The sequence below is a fragment of the Alnus glutinosa genome, chromosome 6, assembly GCF_958979055.1.
Source record: "Alnus glutinosa chromosome 6, dhAlnGlut1.1, whole genome shotgun sequence".
NCBI lineage: Eukaryota > Viridiplantae > Streptophyta > Magnoliopsida > Fagales > Betulaceae > Alnus > Alnus glutinosa.
The window spans coordinates 17239936-17257869 of record NC_084891.1 but is presented as its reverse complement, the minus strand read 5'-3'; positions in this window follow the sequence as shown (position 1 = coordinate 17257869).

The following is a 17934-nucleotide window of genomic DNA, read 5'->3' as shown; positions in this document are numbered from 1 at the left end:
TAAAAAACATAGTTAAACATTTGATAAAATTGTAGTTTTCGCTTTTAAAATCGTACTTTTTTTTTTTAAAAAAAAAAAAATACACATTCTTACCTACAATTTGAAAATGCACATATATATATATTTTAAGTTTTTAAATCGTAATTTATTTTTTTTAAAAAAAAAAAAAAAACGCGCACCTAAATGATATATATGAGATTTAGTTTAAAATTATACTTTTTGTCTAAGAAATTACAATACTAAACGTGCTTGTAATAGATTGTTATACGAATGATATACGATTAAGATGACGTGGTAGTGCAAGTAATTTTTAGTGCCATATAATCAAATTATACTACAGTCGTACAAACAGATTTTTTTTTTTTTTTTTTTTTTTATTTATTTTTTTATTTTTTTATTTTTTTTTTTTAAGTATTGATTCACTTCGTTGATTTTCATTACCTCATAATCAAAGTGTATAACAATCATAGAAACCGTCTATTAAATATCTTTACTCTTTTTATTTTAATATGAATTTGGTTGAAATTTATCGTCATCGCAAAGTCTAATTCATGCGTGTTATATATGTTTTGACGTGCGTAATTGAAACTGAGTTGAGAGAAAGTAAATTTGATGTAGCAATCAAACTCATCCACGCCACCGCCAATCTAATTACATGCCAATTTGCCAAACATAAAAAGAAAACAATCAAATCACGTCTGTTCTTATATAATATTATTAAATGCAGTTAAAATTGAAGATAAAAACCATAAGATTGAATCTGTTTGTATTTGCGAGCGAGTAACATGACAACCTACAAAACGCAAAATACAGCCCACTAGCTAGCAAGCACATGCTGAGGATATTATATTATTCAAAGTATGATAATTATGTTGTTTCTTTTAAATTACCCAGAAAAACAAAGAAATAAATAATTAATTGTTTTGGTTGGTTATTATAAGATATTATTGTTTTGATTAAGATGAGGGGTATTGACTTTAAATTGGTGGGACCACTTATAATTAATAGAAAGAAAGTCGTGACCCGATTTTTTATGCTTGCAAACTGCCAACGGTCGATGCGTGGCCTCCCCCACTCTGGGCGTACTGGATCAGCCCGGCCTTGGGTGGAAAGAACAAGCTCAACTTTCCAGAATCCCAGGCTTGATTTTGCCCGTTAACATTCTCTCGGAAGTTGAGTTTTCGTTTTTATTTTATTTAAAAATAAAATAAAAGAATCGCACAAGCTTTAACCCTAGTTTGTTTTTAGAATTGGCACGGCAAGACAAATTTAACACGAACTCAACTCTTTAAGTTGGGTTAGAGTTGATGAGTTTGACCTATTTAATTAGATTGATCGAATTAGGGTTTACTTGTATAGTATTTTACTCATACTTCGACACGCGACATAATAGCAAGAAAACTTTGACATGACTCGCAAACTCGATACAAATCCAATACAAAATTAATTAGAAGGATAGGTTTTAGGAGTTTGACCCGTTTAATTAAATAGATCAAATTATGATTGATTTATATAATCTTATACTCATGTCTCGACACGACTCGAACTCGACACTCAAACTCGAATTGCCACCCCTATTTGTTCCTACGTTTTCAAGTATTTCGCCATTCTTATAAAAACCTCGACAACCAACAAAAAAAAAAAATTATTACACCCCACTATGTTGATCAAAAATGGTTTACGTTTTTCTTACTCCGTTTGTGTTGGCGTAAGATGTTTTTGGTCGGAAAATATTTTTAGCGAAAATAATTTCTACTAAAAACATTTTTCTGCATTTAGCGATCTGAAAAATTTGTAAATATTTCTTATATTTTCATTCAATCATATTAACCTATAAATGTGAATTTTTATTCACAACATAAAAATATTAATATAAAAGCAACTAAAAACTCAACCTAAAACTTATGTTTAATTAAAATATGCACATATTGACTAACAGTGATCATATATTTTCAAGTTGCGAGAGTCATAAATAACATCCAACAATAGATTCAAAATACCAACAAAAGATCAATCGTAAATATTACCAATCAAGTTCAACAACATTAAGTTTTGGCCAAAGTATTATCAATAATACGATAATACGCAAATTCTAATATCTATGGTTATTGAAGAATTCTTCCAAACAAATCTTTCTAATTCTAGCATTGTTTGCAAGAAATACTCTTGCAACCTTCTCATCGTACATCAAGTCCTCAAATGTTGATACAAGCAAAACCTACTCGTATCCATTAATGTTCATTACTTACTCATAAAGGTGATCCGCATTAACAAGACCATTATTGAGAGCTTTAAGTGCTGCTACAACTGCTTTCAATTGCTCAAATATCTGACTATAATTGTCTTCACTATCAGTACGGCTTCTTTTCCTGTGGGAACTTTTGGCTGAAGCTGAATTGGAAGAAGCAACATCTTTTCTTTTAATGGCACTTCATCAAAATCCAAATCCATATGTTCTGGATCAATAACATTATCATGCATATCTATATTAGCAAAGGGCTTTGAGCAACTCCTTATTGTCATATCCTTACCAACAACTATGGTCATCTCATCATACATTTCAATTTTTTTATTTATTTAAATATTGATCATTACTAGGACGTGACAACTGTTAAAAGAAATAACATAATTTCAATAAAACTTCAAGATCGACTAATATAATTGCTATAATAAAGAAATAAGTTTCATACCATCACTTCTTCATCATACACCTGTTGGGGTTTATGCCATAAATTCCAATGTACCGTTGACGTATAAGTTTGTTCTGAATAAATATTGTTATTCACTGAATTATTATTATTATTTTTTTTAAGGATAAGACATATGATATTTTACATGCTTAATATTGATTATGTATATTTTGTATATGAAAGGCCATTGGATTACATTGAGTATGGTCTATGGTGTGAGTAATGGGGTTATCACACAAGGTCTTAGTCCATAATCCTTGTAGTTTTAAATTTTGTATAGTTCACAGTCGGTAATGGAATTGGCCATTTCATTTAGCACATCGAATTTTTGTGATTTATCTTGATTAGATGAAGTTGAAGGCTTAGGGTTGATGTGTAAGTGTTATGCACTGAACAGATCATGAGAGTTATTTTTCCACTAAAATACTGTCGATGAGAAAAATTCATACTCCCAAAACTTCTTATGATATTGATTATAAATCCTAGGAGGATTGTGTACTTAGATGTGAAGTGTAGATCACTTTGATGCATTTATGGGTGAGATCAATATTATGGTCAACATTCTTGGTAAGTTGGGTGATCGCAACTAACATTGTTAGAAAGTTTTTCTCAAGAAGGAATCCAAGTATTTTATTAAAAAGATAATAAATTTTCCCTTGAGATGGATTTTATAAATTGGATTATTCTCAGTCTCTGGCTATAGCATTTTGGTATGAGATACCAAAATATAATGTACATGTGATAAGACTTTCACGAGTACGAGAATAATGGATGAAATCAGTGACTCAAGGATAAAGAGGTAGAGAATTAAATGACAGTATCTTGGCTTTTGATTCTGCTATAGAAGATTTTATGGAGGAATCAAAAGTCAATATTAAGTAAGTTTAAATGATTAATTGTTTTAATAAAAAATATAAACTAGAGTACAATTACAATTGTTTAGTGAAATCAATTTTAATTAAATAGTGACTTGATGAGTCGGAACTATTTTGGCTAGTTTTTATTTTTCCGTTACTTAATGATTAATTGTTTTAATAAAAAATATAAACTAGAGTGTAATTACAATTGTTTAGAGGAATCAATTTTAATTAAATAGTGACTTGATGAGTCAGAACTATTTATTGTAGTTTTTATTTTTTCTTTAAAGTCCCTCACCAAGCTGATTTAATTTAATCAAATCATGCTTTTTATTTGTTGGGTTGCTTGTTTTTATTTATTAAAAACATCGGTTAGAGAGAAACTGTGCATGAGAAGCAAGAGGGGAGATTGAGATTTGGGATAAAACCCAGGCCAAAAAGGAACAAAATTTGACACATGGGCCACATAATTTATCCCTGGCCCCATGCGTTAACTCCAAGAGGTGGCAGGCTAGGGTTTTCAAGCCTTAGTCATCCACCCCTAGGGGTTTTCTAGTTCTACTAGAACTTCTACTACAGTTTGTCCTACATTGTTTAAATCTCTTACTCTCCTAGTATTTAGAACCAATAAATAGATATATCTGTAGCTCCTGAAAGTATAAGTAATTGCAACAGTTCTTTAGTTTTTATTAAAAACTAATATTCTTGAATTAACTCTCAAGAATAAGTAAAGTTTTGAAGAGCAAGTTGAGAGCTTACTCTCTTGGTTATCATCAACCATTGGTGAGAATATCTGAAGGTCTCATAATCCTTGATATCATGCATTCTTTGTCGAGGAGCAACGAGCAAAATTTTGCCCATAAAGCCAAGGAGTGGCCGAATTCTTCAAATAAGTGTTTTATGTTTTGCAATTTATTTAAAAATAGCATAGTTCTTCACTTATTCTTCATAAAGTTCAATCTTGGATTGGGAATTTTATTTTCCACTACGCAAAGAAATTTTTGGAAACCAATTCCCAACAACACATTCTTTTCACAAGTAATCATCCTCAAATTTTCATCTCATCCGAAGCCACTTTTCTTACGAATAGTGCCAATAATATTGCACATGTTCTTGACGGTTCACAACATGGTTAGGTACAAATTCAACTATGAAATTCTCGCTAATTGACTTTGCAACTCGTGTAAATAACACAAGTTTGAATGTGTTCAAAGGCTCATTTCATTTAGCAACCTCATTCATGTGGTCTTTTTGTGTACAAAAATATCAATAATAAAATTACCACTCATAATAGTACGAATCCTTGTAGGATATGACTTTATTGATGTGTCGAACCTCAAGGACTATGTAGGCGTTATTATCAAGCTTTTCGAAATTAAATATAACTTAATTTATATGATGTTTGATTTTTATTTAGTAAAAATAAATACATAAAAGTAAAAGACATAAATGTAAAGAGAATAGTGATAAGAGAAATAATTGGAGGTTGATTTCACCATTCACCGCATAACAACGGTCAATCATAAATTAACAAGGAAAATTCATACTATGCATGATATAAGGCTCGTCTCACTTGAGTAGTTAAGATATTACCTCTAAAGAATAAGTATAATCCATGTTCGGTTGGCACAGACTGTCCACCTAACCACTAAGATGCGGTACGACCCTTCTTCCCTAGGTATGGATTAATTACGTCTTTAATATGATACACACAATCAATGGAATAGTATAACCCATCTTCAGTTGGTACATATTGTCTACCTAAATTACACTAAATTATGGTGTAGTACAATCCGTATTCAGTAGGCATGGCTTATCAAACCTTCTTGATCATATGTCAATTAAAACCGTTGTATAGCAATCATTCACATAATCACAGAAAATATGAAGGATTGAGTTCAACCAATATAAAAGACTTTCTAAGACAAGATAAGAAATTCATAATGATTGAATATAAACATTAAGATCAATTCTCACAGTTATACAACCATCATGCATATAGAAAATTCCAAATTAAAATACAATTAAACCATTGTTACTTGAAAAGGGCTATATCAACACCCTATTACGAATTTAATCGTTCATCGTGGTGTTGGGATGGCCTCCTGCCATGTTCTTCTCCTCTTCAACTTGTCAAGCTTCCAAGAATAATTTTTTGTCTGAAGCTAAGCACACATTCTCTTGAAACTTAGGGGTTTATTTATAGGGAGCAAACAAGCCCTAGAAGTCCAAGGAATTTCAAAAAACTCGTACTTGAGTCTTCGAGTCAAATAAGAGATTAAAAATTCAATCCAATTAGGAAAAGGATTTCAAACTCGTCCAAATTTTTGGTCTTTTGTTGCAGGGCGATTTTGGCATAGTAAACGTCTGAATTAAGAAAAAGAAGTTCACAACATATTTATTTCATTTTTTATTAACTATCCAACGCCATTAATTTCATTGCAATCTGAGATTTGAGTAGAAAGTTATGATTAAAACATTGAGACGTGTGCATAATCCAAATTTGAAGCCAATCCAATTTTAACTCTTATTGGAGAAATTCCGATTTCATCATTCCCTTGATTTGGTTAAAGTTAACTACATCTTCTAGGTCTTCTCAAAGTATGCTTTAAGCCCAAAATCAATGAAATTAATTGCATGTTTTTTTAAAACCTGAAAACAATAAAACAACACAAAAACAAACAAATAATAATGCTAAGGAATTGACATATGCAAGTTAAGGAGCTTGAATGTGAAACATTCGGTGCTTATTACACCCCCGAAACTTACATATTGATAGTCCCTTAGCAATAGAAAATAGAAAATAAACTGAAAGACAATAAGATAAATCATTCTTTCATGGGATGTACGACTGCATTTAGCTGATGCAACAACCCTTTTAAACCCCTCGGCATCCCTAGAGGATGAGTGAAGTCTCGTGGGGGGTTTGCCAGAAATGATATTTATAAACATTGTTCGTACCATGTTATCCATAAGATTGAAGTGTCACTAAAATAATGATTTTCATTCATTAGCAAGCTTAACATCACAAACTCTATCTTCACAATTTCAGGGAATTAAAAATCAAGCTACTAACATGGCATTATGAGATATCACAATATTTAACTAGTGTAAAGTGAACTTAACACATAGTCATGAGGTTTCAAAAACTAATCTCAATCATGAATGGTTCAATACTCAAAATTTGTTACACTCCATTTTAGATAAAACAACCAAGGCATATTATTTTTTTTAAAATATATATATATTTTTTTTTTATTTATATGCAGGCTGTGCAATTCTTAGCTCCCTTAACCTTTCTAATTGACCCATGTATCGAGTGTTAAGTCAATGACTCCCAAACCAGATAGTTTGAGGGCACTAGGTGTAAAACACCCAAAAGACTTACTAACTCGAATAAAAAAGGCTACGAAGCTAAACTTAGTCATTTCACCAATCAAAGCAAACTTCCACCTTTTGACGTGAATACTCATTGCTTAATGAGGCAAGAGGTACGGTTACTTAGTGAAAAGCTCAAAGTAATTAATATTATTCACTCTTTATTTATTTATTTACACCAATGTTTTTCCTCTAATAAGTTGCTCAGCTACATCCAAGATATTGATAACAGACATAACTGATTTCAAATTTTATACCCCATAGACTACATGATAGCGTGCTTGTGAGAATCAAATTGAAACAAGTAATATCTCATGCTGTCAAAGAAAATAACAAAACTTCTTAATTCGCTAGTCAAGTGATCATGTGTTTATCATGTTAAGCTCACTAAAGTTCAACTAAATTCTTAGAGATAACATAGCAAAATATTGGACAGTGTTTTGTTCTTCCATACCCCCAAACTTGAATCACGCATTGTTCCCAATGTTTGTATAGCACTAAACATAACAGTAAGAGGATAGGAATACCTGAATAACTAGATTTAGGGCATATCATACCCCCAAACTTAATTGCAAAAACACATATCCTGAAAAAGAGAGTGATGCATCAACCAAATACCAGTCAAGTGCAACACATTGTTGTAAAAATATAAACTAAAATTGAAACAACAATGCAGAAGATAAACCTGGAAGGAGATCATGTACCGAGCCTGATGGAGGACTCACGCGCTTATGGCCTGTGCTCGAACCTATGAAACTGGCTCATTTAGTCAAAATATGTGGGATCCGCCAAGCCAACAGAATCCACATCCTTGATGTGCTTAGTGCTCTCTGAACCTAAAGTTTAAATTTGAAGCACCAATCTTTTCTTCTCTTGGACCAAAGAGAATAAATTTTACCTACAGAAAGGTAATTCTGAATTTCCGCATATCAAGGTAGATCCCTCTGAATATTCTCAAATTGTTTCTTATCCGAAAGGGAATTATGAACTGGAGTAAAATGAGGATAATACTCAAGGAAGTTTTCTACCTTGATGGTCTTTTTTTGCTCTTCTAACAGCCCTAACAAACTACTCTCATCGCCTCTTGTTAAGGCATAAGCAATAATGACTTGGAGAGTACTACCTGTCTCTAAAAAAGAAATTTTTAGATTACCTGGAATAGGGGCTCGAAGTTCATATAGCGTCTTAACAATAAGAGTGGATGATGAAGGAGCCACAGTGCTCACTTCCTCGCCTTTCGCTCGATGTAAAGCTTGTGGGGCCTCAGTTTGCTTCTCATTCCTATTTTCCACGTGAATTTCGACCACTTCTCCATTCTTCAGTGTGGTGATGGCTTGTTCATGATAAGAAGTACTCTCATCCATCATGTAGTGTCCATCAAGATTGGCCACCGGCTGAGTTTGAAGCTCTTCTTCTTCTATTTGATTTGTTATCTGCTCCAACTGAACTTCGATCCTGGCTATGGATTGAGAGTGAGAGTTCAATGTCTGACTGAGAGAGGTCACTGTTTGATCTAGAGACGTCACTGTTTGATCCATCTTGCTCATAAATTTAAATAGCTAATCTTGAAGGTCAAAATCCAACTGAGGAGATGGTGTGGCCTGAGATTGCTATTGTGGAGTTGCTTGATATTGAGGGGAATATGATTGATCATTAAACTGCGGGTATGCCTGATAGTACAGTTCAAGAAATTGTGGAGTATAATTTTCAAGAGCTTAAGCTTGCCACGAGACATTAGATCCACGCTGGGTTATAGGAATCAGAGTAAGGGTCATTCCTCAGTCTAGAGAACAATGTGTTCATATGCTCATAAGAGTAGTTAGAAAATTGTCCAACAGTAGGACAATCTCTAACATAGTGATAAGGCCAATAGCAATATGGACATGGTCCATGGGGTGTTGGAATGCCTCCCCACATGAATTAAATTGAAAAAAATAAAATTATATAACAAAAGAAAAATAAAAACAAAAATTAAAAATAAAGAAACTAAATTAGAAAAAATAAAATAAAAATAAAAACAGAAAAGAATCAAGTTAAATTCAATCTTTAAAACTTAATAACATAACCGTTTGCAGTTTCCGACAATGGCCCCAAAAATTGATGTGGTCTTTTTGTGTACAAAAATAACAATAATAAAATTACCACTCACAATAATACGAATCCTTGTAGGATATGGCTATATTGAGAGTGTCGAACCTTAAGGACTATGTAAGTGTTGTTTTCAAGCTTTTTTCAAGATTAAATATAACTTAATTTAAAAGATGTTTGATTTTTGTTTTCCAAAAATAAATACGTAAAAGTAAAGGACATAAATGTAAAGAGAGTTATGATGAGAGAGAATAAGGGGCACCGCATAACAACAGTCAATCATAAATTAACAAGGAAAATTCATACTATGCATGATATAGGGCTCGTCTCACTTGAGTAATCAAGAAATTACCTCTAAAGAATAAGTATAATTCATGTTCGGTTGGCACGGACCGTCAATCTAACCACTAAGATGTGGTACGACCTGTCTTCCCAAGGCATGGATTAACTACCTCTTTAATATGATACACACAATCAATGGAATAGTATCCATCTTCGGTTGGCATGAACTGTCTACCTAAATTACAATAAACTAGGGTATAGTACAATCCGTCTTCCCTAGGCATAGTCGATCTAACCCTCTTGATCATATGACAATTAAAACCGTTGTATAATAATCATTCACATAATAACAGAAAATATGAAGGATTAAGTTCAATCAATATAAAAGACTTTCTAAGACAAGATAAGAAATTCATAATGATTGAATATAAACATTAAGATCAATTCTCACAGTTATACAACCATCATGCACATTGAAAATTCCAAATTAAAATACAATTAAACCATTGTTACTTGAAAATGGCTACATCAACACTATATATTGCGAATTTAGCCGCTCATCGTGGTGTTGGGATGGCCTCTTGCCATGTTCTTCTCCTCTTCAACTTGTCAAGCCTCGAAGAATAATTTTTTGTCTGAAGCTAAGCACACCTTCTCTTGAAGCTTAGGGGTCTATTTATAGGGAACAAACAGGCCCTAGAAGTCCAAAGAATTCCAGAAAAATCGTACTTGAGTCTTTGAGTCAAATAGGAGATTGAAAATTCAATCCAAGTAGGAAAATGATTTCAAATTCGTCCAAATTTGCAATCTTTTATTGCAGGGTGATTTTGACATAGTAAACGTCTGAATTATAAAAAAGGTATTTAAGACATATTTATTTCATTTTTTATTATCTTTCCAACGCCATCAATTTCATTGCAATCCGAGACTTGAGCAGAAAGTTATGATTAAAACACTGAGACATGCATAATCCAAATTTGAAGCCAATCCGATTTTGACTCTTATTGGAGAAATTCTGATTTAATCATTCCCTTGATTTGATTAAACTTAACCACATCTTTTAGGTCTTCTCAAAGTGTGCTTTAGCCCAAAATCAATAGAATTAATTGCATGTTTATTTAAAACCTGAAAACAATAATAAAAAAAAAAAACACAAAATCAAACAAATAACATTGTTAAGGAATTGACATATGCAAGTTAAGGAGCTTGAATGTGCAACATTTGACACTTATTATTCCCACAAGCTTACATATTGATAGCCCCTTAGCAATAGAAAACAGAAAATAAACTGAAAAACAACAAGATAAATCATTCTTTCATGGGATGTACGATTGCATTTAGCGGATGCAACAAGTATTCTAAACCCCTAGGCATCCCTAGAGGATGAGTGAAGTCTCGTGAGGGTTTGTCAGGAATGATACCCACAAACATTGTTCCTACCACGTTATCCATAAGATTGAAGTGTCACTAAAATAATGATTCTCATTCATTAGCAAGCTTAACATCACAAACTCCATCTTTACAATTTCAAAGAATTAAAAATTAAGCTACAAACATGGCATTATGAGATATCACAAGATTCAACCTGTGCAAAATGAACTTAACACATAGTCATGAGGTTTCAAAAACTAATTTCAATCATGAATGGTTCAATACTCAAAATTTGTTAGACTCCCCATCAGATAAAACAACCAAGGCATATTATTATTATTATTATTATTATTATTATTATTATTATTATTATTATTATTATTATTATTTTTATATATGCATGCTGTGCAATTTTTAGCTCCCTTAAGATTTCTAATTGACCCATGTATCAAGCATTAACTAATGACTCCCAAACCAGATGATTTCAGGGCACTAGGTGTAAAACGCCCTAAAGACTTACTAACTCGAATCAAAAAGGCTATGAAGCTAAACTTAGCCATTTTACCAATCAAAACAAACTTCCACCTTTTGACGCGAATACTCAATGCTTAATGAGGCAAGAAGTCTAGTTACTCAGTGAAAAGCTCAAAGTGATCAATATTATTCTCTCTTTATTTTTATTTTTATTTTTTCTCTTTATTCATTTATTTTTTTTACACCAATGTCTTTCCTCTAATAAGTTGCTTAGCTACATCCAAGATATTGATAACAGACATAACTTGTAACGACCCACCCCCAATGATACAATATTGTCCGCTTTTGGCTCCCCCGAACCAGACTTCCCAGGAGGTCACCCATCCTAGGATTGCTCTCGTAGAAGCACGCTTAACTGCGGAGTTCTGATAGGTTCATTGCCATCACGGCTTTAAAACGCGTTGTGTCATAAATGGTGCATTTATACATATAAGCACATCCTCATTCCCAGGCGATGTAGGACGTCACATAACTGATTTCAAATTATATACCCCACAGACAACTTGCTAGTGTGTTTGTGAGAATCAAATTGAAACAAGTAAGATCATGTGTTCATCATGTTAAGCTCACCAACGAAATACAAATCATGATTAAAGTTCAACCTAATTCTTAGAGATAACATAGCAAAATATTGGACAGTGTTTTGTTCTTCCATACTCCCAAACTTGAATCACGCATTGTTCCCAATGTTTGTATAGCACTGAACATAACAGTAAGAGGATAGGAATACCTGAATAACCAGATTTGTGGCATATCATACCCCCCAAACTTAATTGCAAAAACACATATCCTAAAAAAGAAAGTGATACTCCAACCAAATACCAGTCAAGTGCAACACATTGTTGTAAAAATATAAACTAATATTGAAACAACAATGCAGAAGATAAACCTGGAAGGAGATCATGTATCGGGCCTAATGGAGGACTCAGGCGCACATGGCTTGTGCTCGAACCTATGAAACTGGCTCATTTAATCAAAATATGTGGGATCCGCCAAGCCAACAGAATCCACATCCTTGATGTGCTCAGTGCTCTCTGAACCTAAAGTTTAAATTTGAAGCACCAATCTTTTCTTCTCTTGGACCAAAGAGAATAAATTTTACCTACAGAAAGGTAATTATGAATTTCCGCATATCAAGGTAGATCCCTCTGAATATTCTCAAATTGTTTCTTATCCAAAAGGGAATTATGAACTGGAGTAAAATGAGGAGAATACTCAAGGAAGTTTTCTACCTTGATGGTCTTTTTTTGCTCTTCTAACAGCCGTAACAAATTACTCTCATCGCCTCTTGTTAAGGCATAAGCAATAATGACTTGGAGAGTACTATCTGTCTCTAAAAAAGAAATTTTTAGATTACCTGGAATAGGGGCTCGAAGTTCATATAGCGTCTTAACAATAAGAGGGGATGATGAAGGAGCCACAGTGCTTACTTCCTTGCCTTTCGCTCGATGTAAAGCTTGTGGGGCCTCAATTTGCTCCTCATTCCTATTTTCCACGTGAGTTTCGACCACTTCTCCATTCTTCAGTGTGGTGATGGCTTGCTCATGATAAGAAGTACTCTCATCCATCATGTAGTGTCCATCAAGATTGGCCACCGGCTGAGTTTGAAGCTCTTCTTCTTCTATTTGATTTGCTATCTGCTCCAACTGAACTTCGATCTTGGCTATGGATTGAGAGTGAGAGTTCAATGTCTGACTGAGAGAGGTCACTGTCTGATCGAGAGACGTCACTGTTTGATCCATCTTGCTCATAAATTTAAATAGCTAATTTTGAAGGTCAAAATCCAACCGAGGAGATGGTGTGACCTGAGATTGCTATTGTGGAGTTGCTTGATATTGAGGGGAATATGATTGATCATTGAAATTGTGGAGCATAATTTTGAAGAGCTTGAGTTTGCCACGAGATATTAGACTAGTTGCATGCCGAGTTATAGGAATCAAAGTAAGGGTCATTCCTCGGTCCAGAGAACTGTGTGTTCATATACTCGTAAGAATAGTTTGAAAATTGTCCAGCAGTAGGACAATCTCTAACATGGTGATAAGGACTATAACAATATGAACATGGTCCACGGGGTGTTGGAATACCTTCCCACATGAATTAAATGGACAAAATAAAATTATATAACAATAGAAAAATAAAACAAAATTAAAGATTAAAAAATAAAAATAAATAAACCAAAATTGGAAAAAAGAAAAGAAAAGAATAAAGTTAAATTCAATCTTTAAAGCTTAATAACATAACCGTTTGTAGTCCCCGGCAACGGCGTCAAAAATTGATGTAGTCTTTTTGTGTACAAAAATATCAATAATAAAATTAGCACTCAAAATAATACGAATCCTTGTAGAATATGGCTATATTGAGAGTGTCGAACCTCAAGGACTGCGTAAAAGTGTTGTTATCAAGCTTTTTTCCAAATTAAATATAACTTAATTTAAAAGAAGTTTGATTTTTGTTTTCCAAAAATAAATACATAAAAGTAAAAGACATAAATGTAAAGAGAGTAATGATGAGAGAGAATAAGGGGTTGATTTCACCACTCACCGCATAACAACGGTTAATCATAAATTAATAAGAGAAATTTATACTATGCATGATATAGGGCTCGTCTTACTTGAAAAGGGCTACATCAACACCCTATTACGAATTTAGCTGCTCATCGTGGTACTAGGATGGCCTCCTACCATGTTCTTCTCTTCTTCAACTTGTCAAGCCTCCAAGAAGAATTTTCTGTCTGAAGCCAAACACACATTCTCTTGAAGCAGAGGGGTCTATTTATTGGGAGCAAACAAGCCCTAGAAGTCCAATAAATTCCAGAAAAATCGTACTTGAGTCTTCGAGTCAAATAGGAGATTGAAAATTCAATCCAAGTAGGAAAATGATTCTAAATTCGTCCATATTTGCGGTCTTTTATTGCGGGGCGATTTTGGTATAGTAAACATCTGAATTAGGAAAAAGATATTTCTGACATATTTGTTTCGTGTTTTATTATCTTTTCAACGCCACCAATTTCATTGCAATTAGAGACTTGATCAGAAAGTTATGATCAAAAGATTGAGACGTGTGCAAAATCCAAATTTGAAGCCAATATGATTTTGACTCTTATTGGAGAAATTCCGATTTAATCATTCCCTTGATTTGATTAAACTTAACCACATCTTCTAGGTCTTCTCAAAGTGTGCTTTAAGTCCAAAATGAATGTAATTAATTTCCGACATATTTGTTTAAAACCTAATAACAATAAATCATTACGAAATCAAACAAATAACAATGCTAAGGAATTGACATATGCAAGTTAAGGAGCTTGAATGTGCAACATTTGGTGCTTATCACCCATCAACAAGAATTTCAAATAACAAAGTATGCATTGGTTTTAACCAACTATATTCCTTTTTTGTAGTGTCATTCTCCTTAATTAGCCAAGTTCTTTCAATTTTACTACCTCTTCGTCTATTGAAATAACATCAACCATCTCAGTATCAGTGTCCTATTCGGAAATAAGATTTTGTTTCCCAAATTTTTCTTCTAGACATTCCAACATATCCAAATAATACGGAAATTCTTCCAACTTCTCATAAAGCTCAAGTATTAATGACGTCAAGATGAAAATTCTTGCCACATCATTAACAAGCTCTTATTGATTGCATTTATTAATAAAATCATCTATAGCATCTAATGCAGGATTTTCTCGATGAGTTTGTACAAGAATGTGTCATTCCAGTGTCATAGATTTATTATAACTCTCTTTCCATTCTTCATAGGTGGACTTAACAACTATAAGTACAGAACCAATTGGCGTAGTAGAAAGATAAAAAAAAATATGTAAAACTGAAATATTGAAGAACAAAGCTAGGGCATATATTAATTTAGCAAATGAATATAATATGAAAACATATAATATTTAAAAATTGCAATAACTACCTAATCCTGTAACGCCCTAAGAAATTAATTAATTAATTGATAATTAACTTCACGGTTCGCCTCCCAGTCCCATTCCCAAGGAATAAGACTCAGGTATCGCTACTCCTCAAAAAGAGAATACTACTCAGCGGAAAAAGAAAATATTCTATCAATATTAATAATTATAACTAGAGCATCTACTAAGAGTCATCACATTAACGAAAATGACTATACACATCAACATTACAAAAAATCCAAACTAATCTTAATAAATAATCAAACCTCAAATGCTAAGCCTACAACATCACTCAAAAGTACTAATTACTATGAGCGGCCTTTAAAATCCTGCAAACAATTCTCAACCATCAACCGGATCGTTATCACTACACTAAACTGTCGTATCAACCTTGAGGTCAATCTCAATTTTCTAAGGGCTTAAGCAATTAAAAAGCTTTGGGCTCTTGGGATTCGTTTCAAAAGGCTTAAGTGGAGTTAAAGAAGCATTGGGCCTAAGGGATAAAACTCAAGCCCATGCTTAAGAGTGAGTAGTAGTGGTTTAACCCTAACCCTAGGCGCATGGGGAGAATTATTCTCCCCATGGCCGTGTGGTAAAAGGGCAAGAGGAGTAATTTTCTCCCCTTGGCTATACACCCTAGGGATTAGGACTAGCAGACCTAGTTCTTCTATGGCTTTAGTCCTAGTTCTACTATAACTTCATTTTATCTCTTATCCCAAATATGATTTTAAATCCAAGTCTATAAATAAAGGACTATAGAGAAGCATAAATCACACATTCATCGATTCATAAGTTGAAAAACTACGAGACTCAAGTTTCACAAATATTTTTTGTGAAAGGCACAAGAATGTGCAAGAGAGTTGTGAGAAATATTCAAGAGAGAATATTCAAGTTTATGCTTCTACCTTTTCTATTGATTTGAGAATAGTTTATGAGTCCACACTTATGGTCATAATCAGTCATGAAAGAGAAGATCTGAAGGTTTAATGAAGAACACCAAGAATGTCAATAACATGTTCTTGATCATTCAAAATGCAAAGAGAATTGCAGTTAGAGTTATATAGCCCTAGATGCCTACGAGAGGTCGAATTCGATTGTAAGTATCACGAACTTGTGTATTTGTTTTATCTAGCCTTGTTTATCTTGAAGCAAAAAATTTCCTAGGATCGGTTTCTGCTACATATACCTGTATGTGCATGATCCCCAACATAAAATAACACATATTTCATAGGTGAAAAAGATATAAGTGTAGGTCCACGACTTAGTAAGAATACACATGGTGTACAAGTTATCATGTAGTGAACTTAGTTTTTAGCAAAATATTGTAAATCACAAGCAGTAATATAAATAACATCCTATGTTGAACAAAAGAAAGGTATGGTAATGCATGATATATCTCACTATAGTACATGATAAATTAAATGAGCATGTCATATGTTAAACAATATGGTCTACCTAAGATATTAAACCCTTCTTTGCAACGTTGGCGTTGTCCCGAGGGACCTGTAGTACAACATTGTTACCTTGAAGGTTGCCGCATACCGTCATATACTAGCAGCTTGATCAAGTCCAATCTCGGGTGGCCCACGCTACTAAAAAAATCGGAACCATGACCCCATCTGTACATGGTGCGCCCGTCACAAAAAAACCATTAAATCCAGTGCCAAACATAAAATTAAATCTCTTTGACCATACGATTAGCCTATATAATAGTAAGCCCATGACTGTTATCCCACACGTACCGGTGTACCATGTTAAATAATGAAATTTTAATAACAATCTTTTACATGCATGCATTTACTAACTCATCATTTTAATTATCTTGTTATTCATCAATCATTTTCACAAAAATAGAGTTCACACTATTCTAAAAAGTATTTCATATGAGTTGTAAACATGCAAGTTTGATACATAAAATAATCATGCTATACAAAAAGTAATAATAGGTATCTGTGTGAGTTTTACTCATTTGAGTCATATAGTTCCTCCACAAAGTCCTTCTCAGGCTGCACAACATCAAAATCTTCAAAAAGACCTTACATTAGATCTAATGCCGAGCTAAATCAAGCCTTAAGTCCTAATATGCTGAAAATAGGCTCACCCGACCATCAAATGTTTGGACATATCAGGTTGAACGTTCGGTCACAACATCAAACATTTGTACAAGAGAGGGTCGAACATTCGGTGCTGGACAGAAACCCACTTAGAAGCAAAATCTCCCCCAAAACTCATTCCAACATGACCTAAGGTCCATACACAATCTCTAACATGGTCTTAAACCGCAATAACACTCTCATGCAGAACATGGTACGTCCAACACCATTAAGCCACTAATTTCAATGTTAATCTTGTATTAAAACAAAAAACAAACTAGAGATTCAAAAGCTAGGATATGAAAACCAACTAACAGATAGGTTAAAAACAAGATAACAACCTAATAACACTGATAAACATAGGTTAGGCTAGAAAAGTTTCCTCCTTTGAAGAACAAGAATCAAGAGAGCTCATTCTCTCTCTCTCTAAATCACTTTCTCACTCTTACTAGTGTTTGAAAACTAGAGGAAACCGAAAATGGGGCTTAAGAGTTGTAAGAGTTCTATTTATAGGTGTGAAAAGTTGAGGATAAGACTAAACCATCTGATTTTCAAGTATTGTAGGCATCGAACGTTCGGGTTGTAATGTCGAACGTTCAGTGTACGATTGGACCAACAGTCTTACGTTTTTAATAGAACATTCGGCTGTACTATCAAACGTTCTGTGCTAGAGCTACAATTGAACGTTCAATGTCCCACTTCATCATTTGAGACCTAAATCAGACATT